The sequence below is a fragment of the Hipposideros armiger genome, unplaced genomic scaffold, assembly GCF_001890085.2.
Source record: "Hipposideros armiger isolate ML-2016 unplaced genomic scaffold, ASM189008v1 scaffold_221, whole genome shotgun sequence".
NCBI lineage: Eukaryota > Metazoa > Chordata > Mammalia > Chiroptera > Hipposideridae > Hipposideros > Hipposideros armiger.
In genome coordinates, this window is record NW_017731571.1 from 1740467 (window position 1) to 1755156 (window position 14690).

General features: G+C 40.7%; 1 pseudogene; it reads left to right on the plus strand.

Annotated features, from left to right (window-relative positions):
• The first annotated feature begins 2673 nt into the window (after positions 1-2673).
• The window catches only part of LOC109389098 (tubulin beta chain-like), a 97197-nt pseudogene continuing 85180 nt past the window's right edge, over positions 2674-14690 (plus strand).

Below are 14690 nucleotides of genomic sequence, written 5' to 3' on the forward strand. Positions count from 1 at the left end.
TCTCTCTCTCTCTCTCTCAATATCTTACTGTACTGTACTCACCCTTCTTGTGTGATGATGTCACATGATACAATGCCTGCGGAATGAGATGGAGTGAGGTCAATGAGACATTACTATGTAGAAACAGGATGCCTTGAACTCAAGCACTGAAATACCACTACAGTTGGTCATCTTGTTAACCAAATAAAAAACTAAGTTCCTGACTGGTGGGGAGTGTACACAGCGTGGAGACCCTGGACAAAGGGATAATTCAAGCCTCGGGCGGGACGGAGCAGGGTGGCTCAAGATTTCATCACGTGACTCAGAATGGGGGACTACTACATTATGGGTTGAGCTGTGTCCCCCTCAAATTTCACATGTTAAAGTCCTAACACCCAGTACACCCAGTGCCTTAGAATGTGGTGTTATTTGTAAGTAGCGTTATTGCAGATGTGTTAGTTAAGATGAGGTCATACTGGTGTAGGATGGGCCCCTAATTCAATACAACTAGTGTCCTTATAAAAAGGGAAAATTTGAATACACACACACACACACACACACACTCACACACACACACACACACACACACACAGCACCATTGGGTATGATATTTCTACAAGCTAATTAACAGAAAAGATTGCCAGCAAACTACCAGAAACTAACAGAGAGGCATGGAACAGGTTCTTTACAGCCCCAGAAGGAAACAACGTTCCTTGAGACTTGACCTCAGACTCTCAGCCTCTGGAGTTATGAGACAATAAATTTTTGTTGTTTAAGCCACCCAGGTGGTGGTGCTTTGTTAGGGCAGCCCCAGCAGACCAAGTGTTGAGATTTCAATTGCCCATTACAAATCACAAACTTCCTCTTCTACTAGCGATGCACAAGAGCATGTGAGGAGCATTTATAATGTCAAGGGCATGTGTATTTGAACATTAACATTTCAGAAAGCATTACTTCACCTTTGAAAACAAACCAAATATTTTGCCAATTCCTTCCCCCAAAGAGTATTTAAAGTTAATTGGACCTTAGCAATCACCTAAGGTCCAATCCTCCCGTTTTAAAGATGAAGGTGTTGAGGACCCCAGGTGTGAAGTGACTTGCTCAAGGTGAGTTAGCTTATTGGACACAGAACTGAGAGTCCTGGCTTCCAACTGCCAAGCAAGGGGTCTTTCCACTAGATTTGCACTCCATCCTGTGGAAAGTTTATGCAGACAGACAAAAGAAATGTCCACTCTTTCTTTGAGATGTGGCTATGAGCAAAGTGGCAGGAATCCCACCAAGGCTCTGGAGAAACTATTACTCACATTGTAAAGATTAAAAAACAAAAGTAACAAAAACTTTAATAGTCCCAGTCCAACAGAGTTCAAAGGAGAATAGAAGAGGCCAAAATCGAATCATGATCTGAATCTTTGCTTAATCCTACAAGCTACTTGGCATCCCTAGTTCCAGTTTTTGGGATTCCAATATGGAACTAAACACATTGGGTACATTTAACTTCAGACTTGTAACAAATCAGTTGTGCCAAACTATGCAACTCCTCCTCAAGGTAATTTTCCCCAGTAGGAAGACATATAATATAGTAGCAGCCAAAATATGTGCACTAGTTGAAAACACCCACATTCCTAACCTAAGTTTTATGTCACTATCATCTCTGTCTCCCTCTCTCCCTTCTCCCTGACTCTCGCTGAATCTTTTCCAGCTGTTTGATTCTACCAGAAAATAAATAAATAAATAAATAAATAAAAGAGCCTTTCATGTAGAAACATAAATGATGGATCAATTGACCTCAAAACCAAGTTCAGTTAATTCATGATTGTGAGTGAGTGAATTTGAATGGAAGAGATAGCTGCTGGACAAATGCTTTTCATGTTGAAGGGGAGAAAAGCAAGAGCGTTAGATAGTAAGGTTCACTTTTTCAGTCTATACAAACTTGACATGAGTCTTAGTCTAGAAAATTGCATTTTGGATAATACATCCCAACTTGTTAGCACTCTGATAGCAAAGGCAAACGGTTCATTATTTGGCAGACAAATAGTTAATATTAATCACTCTAAAAGCCAATGAGTGTCCCAGAAAAAAAAATACTGTCCTAATTACAAATGGAGAGAAGAGCAATTTTAAAAAACATAATGGATTGGAAAAGAACTAACATGGCAGCTTTTAAAAGCTGTTAATAGATCCAATCTATACAGCATCTATGTAATATTTTTATGATTAATACTAAATTATATCCAAAATGATTCATTTGACTATGAACTATGTCTTAGATAATAGCTTGTATCAATATTTTATTAATAACTTCACATTTATTATTTTGCCTGTCTTTTTCTTTTTCTCTGAAATGACACTTATATGTCAAATAAGTTAACACATATTTGAAATATACCAGGTTAAGCTGTATAAACTGTCCAGGTTAACTCCTCTAGCAAACACTTTTGCTACATCGAGATCAGAATGAGGGATGGAATCATCAGGGACCGCCTTTGTCCCTGAATCATGGACCAAACCAGCACCTGCCTCCATACTGAATCCAGATCTCAACTGAGGTAACAGATGCCAAATACATGTTCATTCAACAAATAGTCACAGACAGTCACTTTTGGGAAAGAAAACGCCCCCCGCCCACCAAACTTGAATGCTCAGTATGTCTAATGTTTGAAACTTTCTTTTCACAAGAGAGGTTTCCCTGGAACAATGGCGGCCAAAGAGATGCCACCTATCACCATGGTATGACAGTCCTTTAGGGCAAAAATCTCGGAATTGGATGTGTGCAGCCCTGGGGGTATGCAAGGACAGGTACAGATTTCCAGATTCTCAACGTCCACATTACTCTTTTCTAAAACTGCCCAAGAGGATGCTTGCATGTTCCTGGTTCTCCTCTTCCCTCTCTCCTTTCAGTCATTCTTATCTCATTTTACTAAGGTATCACTTGCATTTTTCCATTCCAAACCTTACTAGGTGGGCATTGCCCTAATGGGTAAAAATATAGTGTGTCAAACACAGAATCATTTGAAATAGAGGGGTAGGTGAAACTTTTTGTCAGTCAAGCTTCCAAACCCATTTCGTTCCCATCTGTCTCATTAAAAGACATGGTTCTAATAAACTTTTACTTTTAAATTTAATAATTAACTATAAAAATATGTAATATATTTGCTATTTTATAGACTACATGCTAACAATAACTAACTGTATTGATAACTGTTGAAGAAAAAAATACAAGTATTTTAAAACTTTTGTTTTAGTCTATTCATTTATTTGTTGCAGACAAGTAAGAGAAGTTTACCAATAAGAAACTAGCAAAAATGTATACAAGGATGTTATTTGGGGAAGAAAATGAAATAAAAATATGATTTCAAATTAAATTTCCAACCCCTGAAGAACTTGTTCATGATTTTTTAATGGATGTTGATAAGTTTCAGATAGCTCTAATATTCAGGTTCTACTAGATATACTTAAAGAGAACTACAAGAGTTTATCTTTCAGTGTCACATTTATAATAAACTGGAGATTTACATCTTTTGTAACTATTTACATTTATGATGAAAAATTTTAGACGTTAACCTAAAAGTGAGCCAGCAGGTGTATAATTTTTCAAAAGCATTTTAGGGGGACTTGAACAAAGAGCTGGAAGACTATTGCTCAAGACATGAGCTGATTAGTGGATGAGGTAGAGGGAAAGAAGGAAAGAGAAACAAACCACATCGAATGCTGAGGTGAGCAGTTAACTTGAGGCCCAAATCAATCACAGGAGGAACAAAGTTTATAAGAGTTAGACGTGCTTAACTTAAGAAACAGGAGTGAGCCACGGCAGGTTACTATGGTTTGAAACTGAGGGGAGAGGTATATCAAATATGTGTCATGAGACAATAATCACTCAGGAGTAAAAGGAGTCTACCCTTTGCCGTGTGTTCTGAATTAGACGTATCCCCTTTCACTCAGAGCAAAAGGCATATGGTGGTTTTAAAACCCCATAATAAAATCCAGGCTTAGAACAAATAAATGAAGTGGTTATTCACTCACATAAAAATTTATGCTAGGGTTCTTTCATTTATGGAAGCTAAATGTTAACTCTAATATTTATAATATTCCTCTTAAGAGCTAAAATAAAAGTCTCAGGTTGGCGAGGGTATTCTGAGCCCAGACCTAGAAACTTCCAATTAATTGTCCCTGTCTGGAAAAGAAAATATTTTTTCCACAGTAGGCAATTTTCACAAGTGTATTAAAAGTCACTGACTGGAAAATAATAATGAACACAACTTCATTTTCTTCTTTCTTGATTTGGATTAAGAAGACAGTAATAACTGGTCTTCACTCTAAAATTCATTCAGCAAACAAATTTTGTAAAAATATATATTTATACATTGGGGCTTCTTAAAGGAGACTTAGGGAAGCCATTCGCAGAAGGGTACAGTATATAAAATGGACAGCAATGCCTGTTACAGGGAATACCCATGAGAACAAAACCAATTCTAAGCAAACCGTGATGCTTACCTTTGGGGCTTCTCCCTGCCCTTCATTGGTTTGCACAAGTCTCGAAGGATCCAGTTCCTCTTATATTCATATTCCTCTGGGCATTTTGTTATAACCCTAAAACTGAACTCTTAATATTACCCCCTACACACAGAAACCACACACCCTATATCCACCGAACCTCTGTATTTCCTACATCAATCATTGTGTCATAAGTGCCCAACTGTTGAAGTGAGAATCCTGAAATTCATCTAAGAGTCCACCTCTCCTTCTGTCTCCTCCATCATCTGTGAACTCCATTCCCTTGTTATCTCCCAAATCAAAACTATTCTCCTCATTCACATACCTTGGCCTTGGTTCTCCCCTGAACTCTTGTGATGCCTCATAATTAGCCCCTTCCACTCTGCTGACAAAGGAGTTTTCTCACCTGTAGATCTAAGAAGGTGCCTTGTCTGCTGAGAATCTGTGAGATGAAAGCCAAACTCCTTTCCAAGACAATGGAAGCCATTGACGAGCAACTCTCCAGCTTTATTCCTTGCCTTTTTCATATTTATATCAGAGTTACAACTACTTCCGCACATTTGCAGTCTCCCAAGCACTCTTTACTTTTGCACTGTGTCTGTGCCCTTGGCTGAAATAGCAGACCCCACTCCTCTCACCCAGCTACCTGTTCTTCACCCCTCAGGCCTCTTCTTGGTCTCACCTCAGCAGCAAACCTTGCTTAGTGATCTCTGCTGCTGTTGCCTGGCTACCCCATGCACCTGCTCCCATGGCATCCTGCCAGCTTCAGAGCACATCTGTATTTAATTGTCCATTGGCTTCTCTGTCTTCCCCATGAGGCTATGAGCTTCAGCCACCTCTGTTCCAAATCTAACCAAAGCCTGACATATAAAAGGTGCTCATGAGTGTGTAAAGAGAATGAGAAAGGAACACGAGAAGGACAGGTAGACTCATTTCTGTCAAGATGTTTATGCCTCTTTCATGGGAGGAGGGTTTTTGTTTATCCACTCCGCAAACATTTTCTTGAGCTTACACTATGCCAGGCTTCCTGACAGATTTGGAAGGAGTTACCTAAATAGTAATACATGCTTCCTATCCTTCATCAACTCACAGCCAGGTGGGAGAGCCCAACACCTAAATGCATAATTACAATAAAGCACATTCTAAAAAGAACTAGAGGCACCATGCCAAGAAAACAGAAGGAGAAGACTGAGTGACTAGGTCAGTCTGGGGCAGCCTCAGAAACTTCCAGAGAAGATGGGACAATGTTGTTTTTTGTAACAACCAATAACTAGCGCTTTCTGCATGCTCACTATATGCAGTTACTAGTCTAAGTTGTTTCCACGTAGAACTCCACTGACTCTTCATAATAACACTATGTGGTAGTGTATTACTCAGTACAGACTAGTCTTTGGTGCAGTAACAAGTAACCTCCAAATCTCAGTGGCTTAATATAATAAGAACTTATTTCTTTTTCACACAAAATCTGCTACATGTCTGGGCAACTCATCAGGCTACTGTCCTCCATGTGGTAACTCAGTGATCCAGTGTGCTCTGATGGTCTCAGTATTTCTTTAGTGGCTGCAGCCAGGAAATGGAAGAGCAGAGAGAATTAGAAAGGAGTTGGTCACCATGTCTGTCCAAAGTGACGTATGTCACTTGTACTCTACCTCCAGATCCAGAACTAGTCACATGGTCCTGCCTAATGCTAATTGGGCTAGGAGATAAAGTCTTCTGTGTGCCTTGGAAGAAGGAATAGGAAATGGGCCTTGGTGAGCACATAGCATTGTCTCTGTCAAACATATATATAATTGTTAATCTCATATTCAGATGAAAACAGTGGAGCACAGAGAGGTTAAATAACTTGCTCAAGATCACATGTCTAGTGATAAAGTGAAAATCAAACACAGGCCTTGTGAATTAGAACCATCATTCCTAATCATTATTGTGTACTGGTTCTGTGCCTTTAAAATGGAGAGAGAGAGAGGGAGAGAGAGAGAGAGAGAGAGAGAGAGAGAGAGAGAAAGAGAGGGAGAGAGAGAGAGAGAGAGAGGGGCAAAAGTTTTGAGGCATGGGTTTTCCCAGTGGCCCTCAAATAGTACACATAGTACAAATAGTACACATCCATCCATGCATCAGGTTGACCTTGATCTGGGAATATTCAGGGACTTTCCTGCTCTGCAGTCATAAACCCTTACCTTGGAGATGAATAGCTCAGGTTTAATATTAACCAACTTGCCCTCCAGCAGGTCCACTCAGGACCCTGTTAAGGAAAGGAGAGATGTCCATTGGAGCCCACTTTTCTCTCAGGAAACTCTTCCTCGAAAAGTGGAGAATGTGGGTGGGACATATTCTCAAAGTCCACCGCCCCTCCAATTTAGGATGAGTGGGAATTAGAGAGATGTGTCTCCCCGTCACCACCCAACTCTCTGGGTGCTCAGCAAGGCTATTGTGCCAGGGTGGGAGGTTATAAATGAGGCCATTTGGATCATCAGCAGTAGAGCAAAGCAGGTATTATGAGAATGAGAATCCCATTCTTCATAGAACAGGATGTGAGGCTGGAAGCCATGCAGTCCTGAACAATTTCCTCCAGACCATCGGGTTCTATGTGTAACCTTCCCCTTGATCCACACTGATGGGCTCCAAAGTGTTTTCAGGCTTGGAAATGACCATCTGCTCCCAAGGTGCATTCTTTCTTGGAGGACACCATCCCCTCCACTTTACAGGCCTTTCATTTCCACCTGAGAGAACTGGTTAGAATTTTCTAACTTCCAATCATCCTCCCATTGACTCTTGGGGTGCCTGCCCCCATATGTCCATTCTGCTTGGAACCCAAATTAGCTTTAGGGATCCATGGTCCTATCTCTTCTCTGCAAAACCAACTTCATCCCTAAAACTGTGTTTCTGAGTCTGCCTCCTAAAGCTCTTAAATATGGAAAATCCATGAGATGAAAATAGAGCAGTTGCTCCAAGGTCTCACAGCTATTTATAATAATAACTTGTAAGAAAAAATTTTCCAATGAAGTTTTTATAGAAGAATCCTCTGAAATGAGGTGTTTAATTGACACCTCCACAGTAAACACAGTGTAACTGGATGCTCTTTTTGAAATTGGACCCAAGGTCTTTCTTTTTTTTTTTAAGCTTGATAAGTTAAATCCAAAACAGATTCATAATTTGTAAGCTACACGTGTGTGTTTTCAGTCTAGCAAGAAGTAAGGAAATAAATTCTTATTTAAGGTAGATGAAACATCTTTGTTCTGAGTGCTAGGATTGCCTTTAGTTGTATGAACCTTTAAGAATTACTTGATTTTGGGAATGAATGAAGAAATTATATTTGCTTTGTATAAAACTAGAATGTAGTTTATTCTTATAGAGTTTCAATTAATTGTTCCTAGGCAACATGGAAACTGAATGCAGGAAAGGCCTACTGGAATTATGTTCACCACTTCCTCTCCCTTGGAAGGAAACCTGTAGATGTGTCTTAGGTTGGCCTGAGATGTCCTCTTCTCTGTGCTATTTAAGACTTAACATCCTAGAAAGAAATCTGGTTGACATTCTATGTTTTTGGAAATTGCCTTTTAAAGCCGAGAGAGAATCTGATCTCAACTGTCAACGACCCTGAGAAGCCAACCTTGGCACAAGAGTTATGGTTTGGGAAGAGGGTTTTAAAGAGGAGGCGAGGGAGAAAACTTGTCCCTATTCATGGCTTGGCTCTCAAGGTGCAGATATAGAACATGACAAGTCATTCCCCTACCCTACAATCCAAGCCGACCCTGAAATGGAGATTGGCACGCAGGCAGTTTATTGACAAGGGCTCTCAGATAACCATGCATGAGGGTATAAAAGAAGCAGGATTGAGCAGAGGCAGAAGTGTACTTGCAGCCACCACAACAAAGACCTTGACTGATTTTCTGACATGCCCTGGATCCAGAACATCCTTCAAAATGTTCTAAATTGTGGAGAGGGGACCAAACTTTATATCCCTGCTTGAACCAGTCGTTGAACATGGGCTGCCCCAGGGAAGGGCAGAGCCTTCAGCAAGGTAGTTCTCTTCAGTCTAGGCCAGTCTGTGGTCCTTGCACTAGCAGCATCAGCATCACTTGGGAACTTGTTAGAAATGCAAATTCTTGGGGTCCCACCCCAGACTTCCTGAATCTGGAACCCTGGAAGTGGGGCCCAGCAATCTGTGGTTTAACAAGTCTCCAGGTAATTCTGATACACAACAAAGTTTGAGAACCACTGCTCTGGGTGCCAGGCCTGGAGAAGACCTCAGTGAGAGCTATTGGGTGTCAATGACAGCAGCTGGAGGAATGGATGCTTCATCCCTAGAGCGGGGCCTGGATGGTACCCAACAGCATCCATTACGCATGCTCAGAGCTCTCTCTGTGGTGGACATGGGCTGGCTACTGTCCCACAGAAGCAGGCCAGAAGCCAGGCAGGAAGGGGCTGCATAAAGGCGGTCCTGGATATTGAAAGCAGAAGTTGTAGTAGCAATTCTAACCTACTCCTTCAGTTGTATTTCCCTTACTTTATCCCCAAATCTTCACTAAAATGTTGTCAAGTCATGCTCTTATCAGTGTTACATAGAATTAAGAAGTACCTATTTCTTTCTGAGTGACAGAGGAGTAGCTTTCCCACCCCAACACCACCAGGACCGGTGTGGGTTTTATTGGTGGATGCAAACAGGTGTCAGCTGTGTGAGGTGGCCCACTCATCTCCCAAGGGCCAGTGGCTACAGAGACAGCATTGTGTCAGTTTAAGAAGAGGCAGAAATAAGATGAGTGACTCATTGTAGAGCACACAGAAAAACAGCATCCTGAACAACCTTCAAATAGAATTAGAAGCTATTTAAGCCTTCAGGCAGGGCCTCAAAGTTTATTGTATTTACAGGATATATGACATTTGTTTTTATTAAAAAGTTACTGTGCCCTGGACATACCAATTACAACAGCATGTATGGGGTCACTAGTTCCATAGGGAAGCCATGCTAAGGCTATTTTCATTGCATTGACAACTCTCTGGCATGAATGACACTTAATCTTAGCCCCAGGTCAACTAGATGTCCAACATGGAGCTGGGAGTTAACGGGCAAATATTCATTATGCTGGTGTAGTGGCCTTAGTATGAATAAAATTTGCCATTTTAATAGGGTAAATGGTGAACTCAGATTCCTACACCAGGGAAATCAATCATCCCCTTATTTAATTTTTATTTTGAATCCTTTCAACTCTTTATCATTGCCCTGAAATCAACCAATGTAAACCTTTATAATTAGTAGATATACTCATTGTTTTCTGCTCTTCTCTTCCAGCTCCTGTTAAAAACAATCACTTGGTAATCAGAAATTTGGTAAAATATTCCAAGGAAATCTTCAAACAGTGATTAATTCAATTGGGTTATTGGAAAAGTCATGATGCATTTTTGCAACGAAAAACATAGAAAAAATATGTCATAACTTTTTTGACAACCCAATACAAAAGAAATTTGGGGATTGTGAAAATAACACATCCTTAATTTAAACAGTTCTCAATGCAGTGTAATCCTGGACCTCAAAAAATTCCAGAACGTCTAAGAGATGCACATATAAGGCCAAAAAAGTAAAGCACACTAACAAATCAGTATGCGTGATTGAACAGTGGCTTGATAAACATGCACTATGTCGTTGTCTATGGTTGAAAACTGACTATTCAGGAAGTTTTGCATATGCCCCGAAAATAAACCCTCAGTCTCTTTTTTTTTCTTGTTTTCTTTCTTTTTTGCTTTCAATAGGCCGAGTGTTTACAGACACAGATTAGAAAGAATGGAAACTCATTAAACAAATAATAAAATAAGTAGAGGAGTTTAGCACATTGAAGTTTTCACCAAATACAACTGCATAGGAAGGAACAGTACGCACTGAAGTTAATGGCTACAGCAGCCACTCAAAGGCCACACTACCTTAAGGAAATGTGGATGAAAAAACGGGGTTTCTAACTGGGCAGGTCATGGAGGATAGGCATGTCCCAGGCCTGTAACTTCTTCCTTCAGTGAAAGGTTTTAAGACATCCCTGTCCACTGTTCTTGTGCATCTAGGCTAACACACCTTTGAAATGCCAAAAGTGGATATTAACCCTCAAGAGAGCACATAATCTTGTTAACTATCCTGTAATTCAATCCCCACCTTGCTTTCACTCATCTCCATGTAAACTTCCTTAGTTCTTCTGAATCTCAAATGCAAAAGAAGCTGCAAAGCTGTTATTCTCTGGAGCATTCAAGACCTTGCTCCCCAGCATATGTCATCAGTTTGGCTCAAATAAACTCTTATAAAAATTCTCTATAGGTCTGGACATTTCTTACATCAACAGAAATCTGCAAATCTGAGGACACTGCACATAACCACACCCCTCCCCGCATTCTTGGTGGCTTCACTCTTTTGACATTCTCAGCTCAATTTGGTACATCCTTCTCTTTCATTTGATATCTCTTTTACACCTTTGCCCATACCCAATCCCGCAAAGAAATAAAAGGTGAAAAAGAAAAAAAAAATTTAAAGAAATACAACTGCAACCATCAGAACCTTTTTTTCAAGTCACACCCTTGTTCCTGTTTTATATTTTCTCCCAATCTGTTGGGATTTTTTGCTTTTGTTTTGTTTTGTTTTGCTTTTTTGCCATTTTACTTTGTATGTATCCTCTCCTCCAGATTCGAGAAAGGAAAAAAAAATCAAATTCCATCCTGCCAATTTTTAATGTTATTAGCAGCTTTAACGAAAATAAATAAATACCAGGGATGAACTTGCAACTCTTGGCCATTTTTACTTCCCTTTCTGTTCATGTTGTTGATGTAAAAAGGTCCAAACCTGTAGAGAATTTTTATAAAAATTTATTTAAGCCAAGCAGAGGATATACCTGGAAGCAAAATCTCAACAGACTGACAAAAATGCTTCAGAGAATGATAGCTTTCAGCTTCTTTTAAGCATTTGGAATTAAGTAGGGACAGTAAGGAAGATTACATGAAGGTGGGAGAAAGTAAGGTGGGGATTGGATTACAGGATAGTTAAGATTATGTGCTCTCTTGAGGGTAGTTATATTTCTGAAAAGAGGCATTTCAAAGGTATGTTGACCTAGATGCACAGAAACATGGACAGGGCTGGCTTAAAGCAAACTTCTTTAGTAAAAGTTTTACTCAGGAATTTATGTGCCTGGGGTGTGACAACCCACCATGACCTGCCCAGTTATGAATATTTGATCAGATCGTCCTGTGAGGTTACTTTCCACAGAACCCCTTTCTCGTCTGCAATATCTACCACTATTCATTTCTAATAACAAGTTAATATTATCTGTCTCTACCAGATTTCAGACGATGCGTCAGGTTAGTGAGATGTCCTGGCCTCAGTGATTTTATAATGAGGTATTTCTTGAGGCAAACAATACAAAGAGACATTAATTCAAGGGAGGAAAAAAACAGTCTAATGTAACAAAGCAAAGGGCAAGTCAGTATACTGGAAAGAGCTGAAATCATCTAGTGATTCCTCTTCCATGGGAGGATGAGGAAAAGGAGAGATTGTCTTGTGACCTGTCGCCTTGCAGCTGCCAACTCGAATGCTCCTGTATACTGATCTTTTGACGTCATAAGGAAGTGTATTGGAATGCTAAGACCCGAGGGAATGGTCTTGGTCAACTTCCTTATCCGGTGGTCTCAGACCATCCTGGGGATCACAGTATGTGTGAAATCACAACTAGTGCTTAATCACAATGAGTTTCCGTGAAGCAGCTCCCAGTCTAATCGAATCAATTTAACTGGATATAGATATTCAAATTGACTTCTTTGTGACCGTTGTAAATAAAAGTTATTCACCGCTAGTATCAGGGCTCACTCTCTCAGTCTGCAGAGACGAGACCCCAGGCCCGCAGAAACTCTACTTTTGACTCTTGTGATTTCTTAACCCTTTGCCACCCCTCCTCAAGACCCCCAGCCCTTGTCACGCGGGACGTGATATCTGGCGCCCTAACGTGGGACCTCGAAGAGGGAGAGTGAGACTCCGAGTCTAAGAAAAAAGGCTCAACGGCGATTGGGCCCCAGGGAAGAGCCACGGCAACTACGGGATAAAGAGGTAGGGAAAATCCCGGGGAATTTAACCAGGGTAAACGGAAATTTACTAAAACACTTTTGTGTAAAAGAGTGTGAACGTGTGAGTGATTGATTACAGCTTCACGGTGTTAACCACGAAGCTCGAGTGGGCCCCCATCTGCGGTTCCGCAGTCACGTTGAAAAAGGCATAACGGCGATTTGGCTGAAAAGTCAACCTGGCCTGGGGCTGATACAGGCACGCCTTTGTCAAGACGGACTTAAACTCCCGCGAGGGAAGCGGCCAGAGGGGCATCTGAAGGAAATTTGAGTGAAAGGCTTACTTTCTTTCTCTTTACTAACATGGGAAACGCTGAGAGTCAAAACAGACCTTATATTTATCTGTTCAACCAGCTTCTTAAAGCTGGGGGAGCTCAAATTTCAGAACAGAGATTAGAAGAGCTTTTAAGGGTGATTGCAACTTATTGTTCCTGGTCACCTAATTTAGGAATAGTAGACTTGAAAGCATGGGAGGAAATCGGTGATGAACTCTGTGACGTACGGTATTCAGGCGTTCCTCTCCTGGCAACAATTTGGATGACTTGGCGGATAGTCCGGTCAGTTTTAGAGCCTTTACAAACAGACACGGAAGATGGAGAGGAGGACGAGGAAGAAGGCTATCATTCCCCTTCAGTTCGTTTAGTTCCGCCTCCGCCACCAGTGTCGGCTACGGCGAGGGAAGGGGACGTTCCAGGCCACAGGAGGAAAGTGTTAATCCTTTCCTTCCCACTGCTCGCCCCCTGCCCCCTCCTAGGAGAGATTCACAGACGCAGCTTTCCGCCGTAGAAAGAGCCATTTGGCAGGCACGTCTGGAGGGCGATTTGGAAGCTTTAGCTTTTCCTGTTATACTTCATGAGCGTGTTGCTCCTGGTACAGACCCTCAAAACCCAAACGGGGTTTATGAACCTCAGTATGAGGCTTTTCCTTTAAGATATTGAAAGAATTAAAACTTGCTGTAACTCAGTATGGTCCTACTTCGCCACTCACCCTAGGCATAATTCGTAATTTGGCTGATGGAATTGTTTAATTCCTACAGATTGGCATACAATGGCTCAGACACGCCTTTCGCCTGCTCGATTTTTACAATTCAAAACTTGGTGGACAGACGGAGCGGAAACCCAGAGTAGATACAACCAGTCGCATAATGTTGCTATTTCTCAAGATCAGCTCCTAGGGACGAATAACTGGGAAAGCACCTGGAATCAGCTAGTTATGGATGATCAGGCTATAGCTCAATTAAAAAGGATTTGCTTAAATGCATGGGAAAAAATAGAAACAGATGGTCAGGCTCAGAAGTCTTTTCAAAAAATCCTGCAAGGTCCAACCGAATCGTATACAGAATTTGTAGCCCGCTGGCAAGATGCAATAAGGAAGCAGGTAGCTAATTTGAAAGCAGCTGAAATCATTCAACAAATCCTTGCCTTTGATAATGCAAATAATGATTGTAAAAAGGCTATTGGGCCAATGAAAGGAAAGACTGATGTGTCAGGTTATATTTTCTTATGTCAAGGAATAGGAACAGCAATTTAAGGCTGTGATGTTAGCTCAGGCGATGGCAGAAAAGCATTTGGATGAAAAAGTCTTAACTAAAAATGATGCCAACATGTTAGTTTCTATGCTTACAGTAATTTCAGTAGTAAGTTATCTTTTGCAAAGCGTTGTAACAGTTAATTTTACTTATTGGGCTTATTTGCCTAATACTTCTTTATTTACTCTTTTAAATCACACGGTTGTGGGCTATTTAAAAAATACCTATTTACATTGTTTTAAAGACCCCCCATGTCTCTCACTTTGTCACCAAACCTGGGAAGTTTCCAGAAAAAAAAACAAAACTACTTTAAAATGTAACTAAAATATTTCGACTTACTGTGCTTAATCTTAGCTTTACTGTAAATATCCAACAACTGTAGCAGGAGGTGAATTTAATGATGTATGCTCACTTATCACTCTTGCCTGGAGATGAAATGCTTTCTGCAGCTGCAGAAGACTTTTCTACTTGAAACCCCCTCCCTTGGGTAAATACCCTTGGAGAAGGACTTATGGGTGCATTTCTAATCTTATTGATTTTATTGTTTCTAGTTTACCTAGTCATCTGCCACGGACAACAAAAACTCAGACGGGACATAATCAGAAAA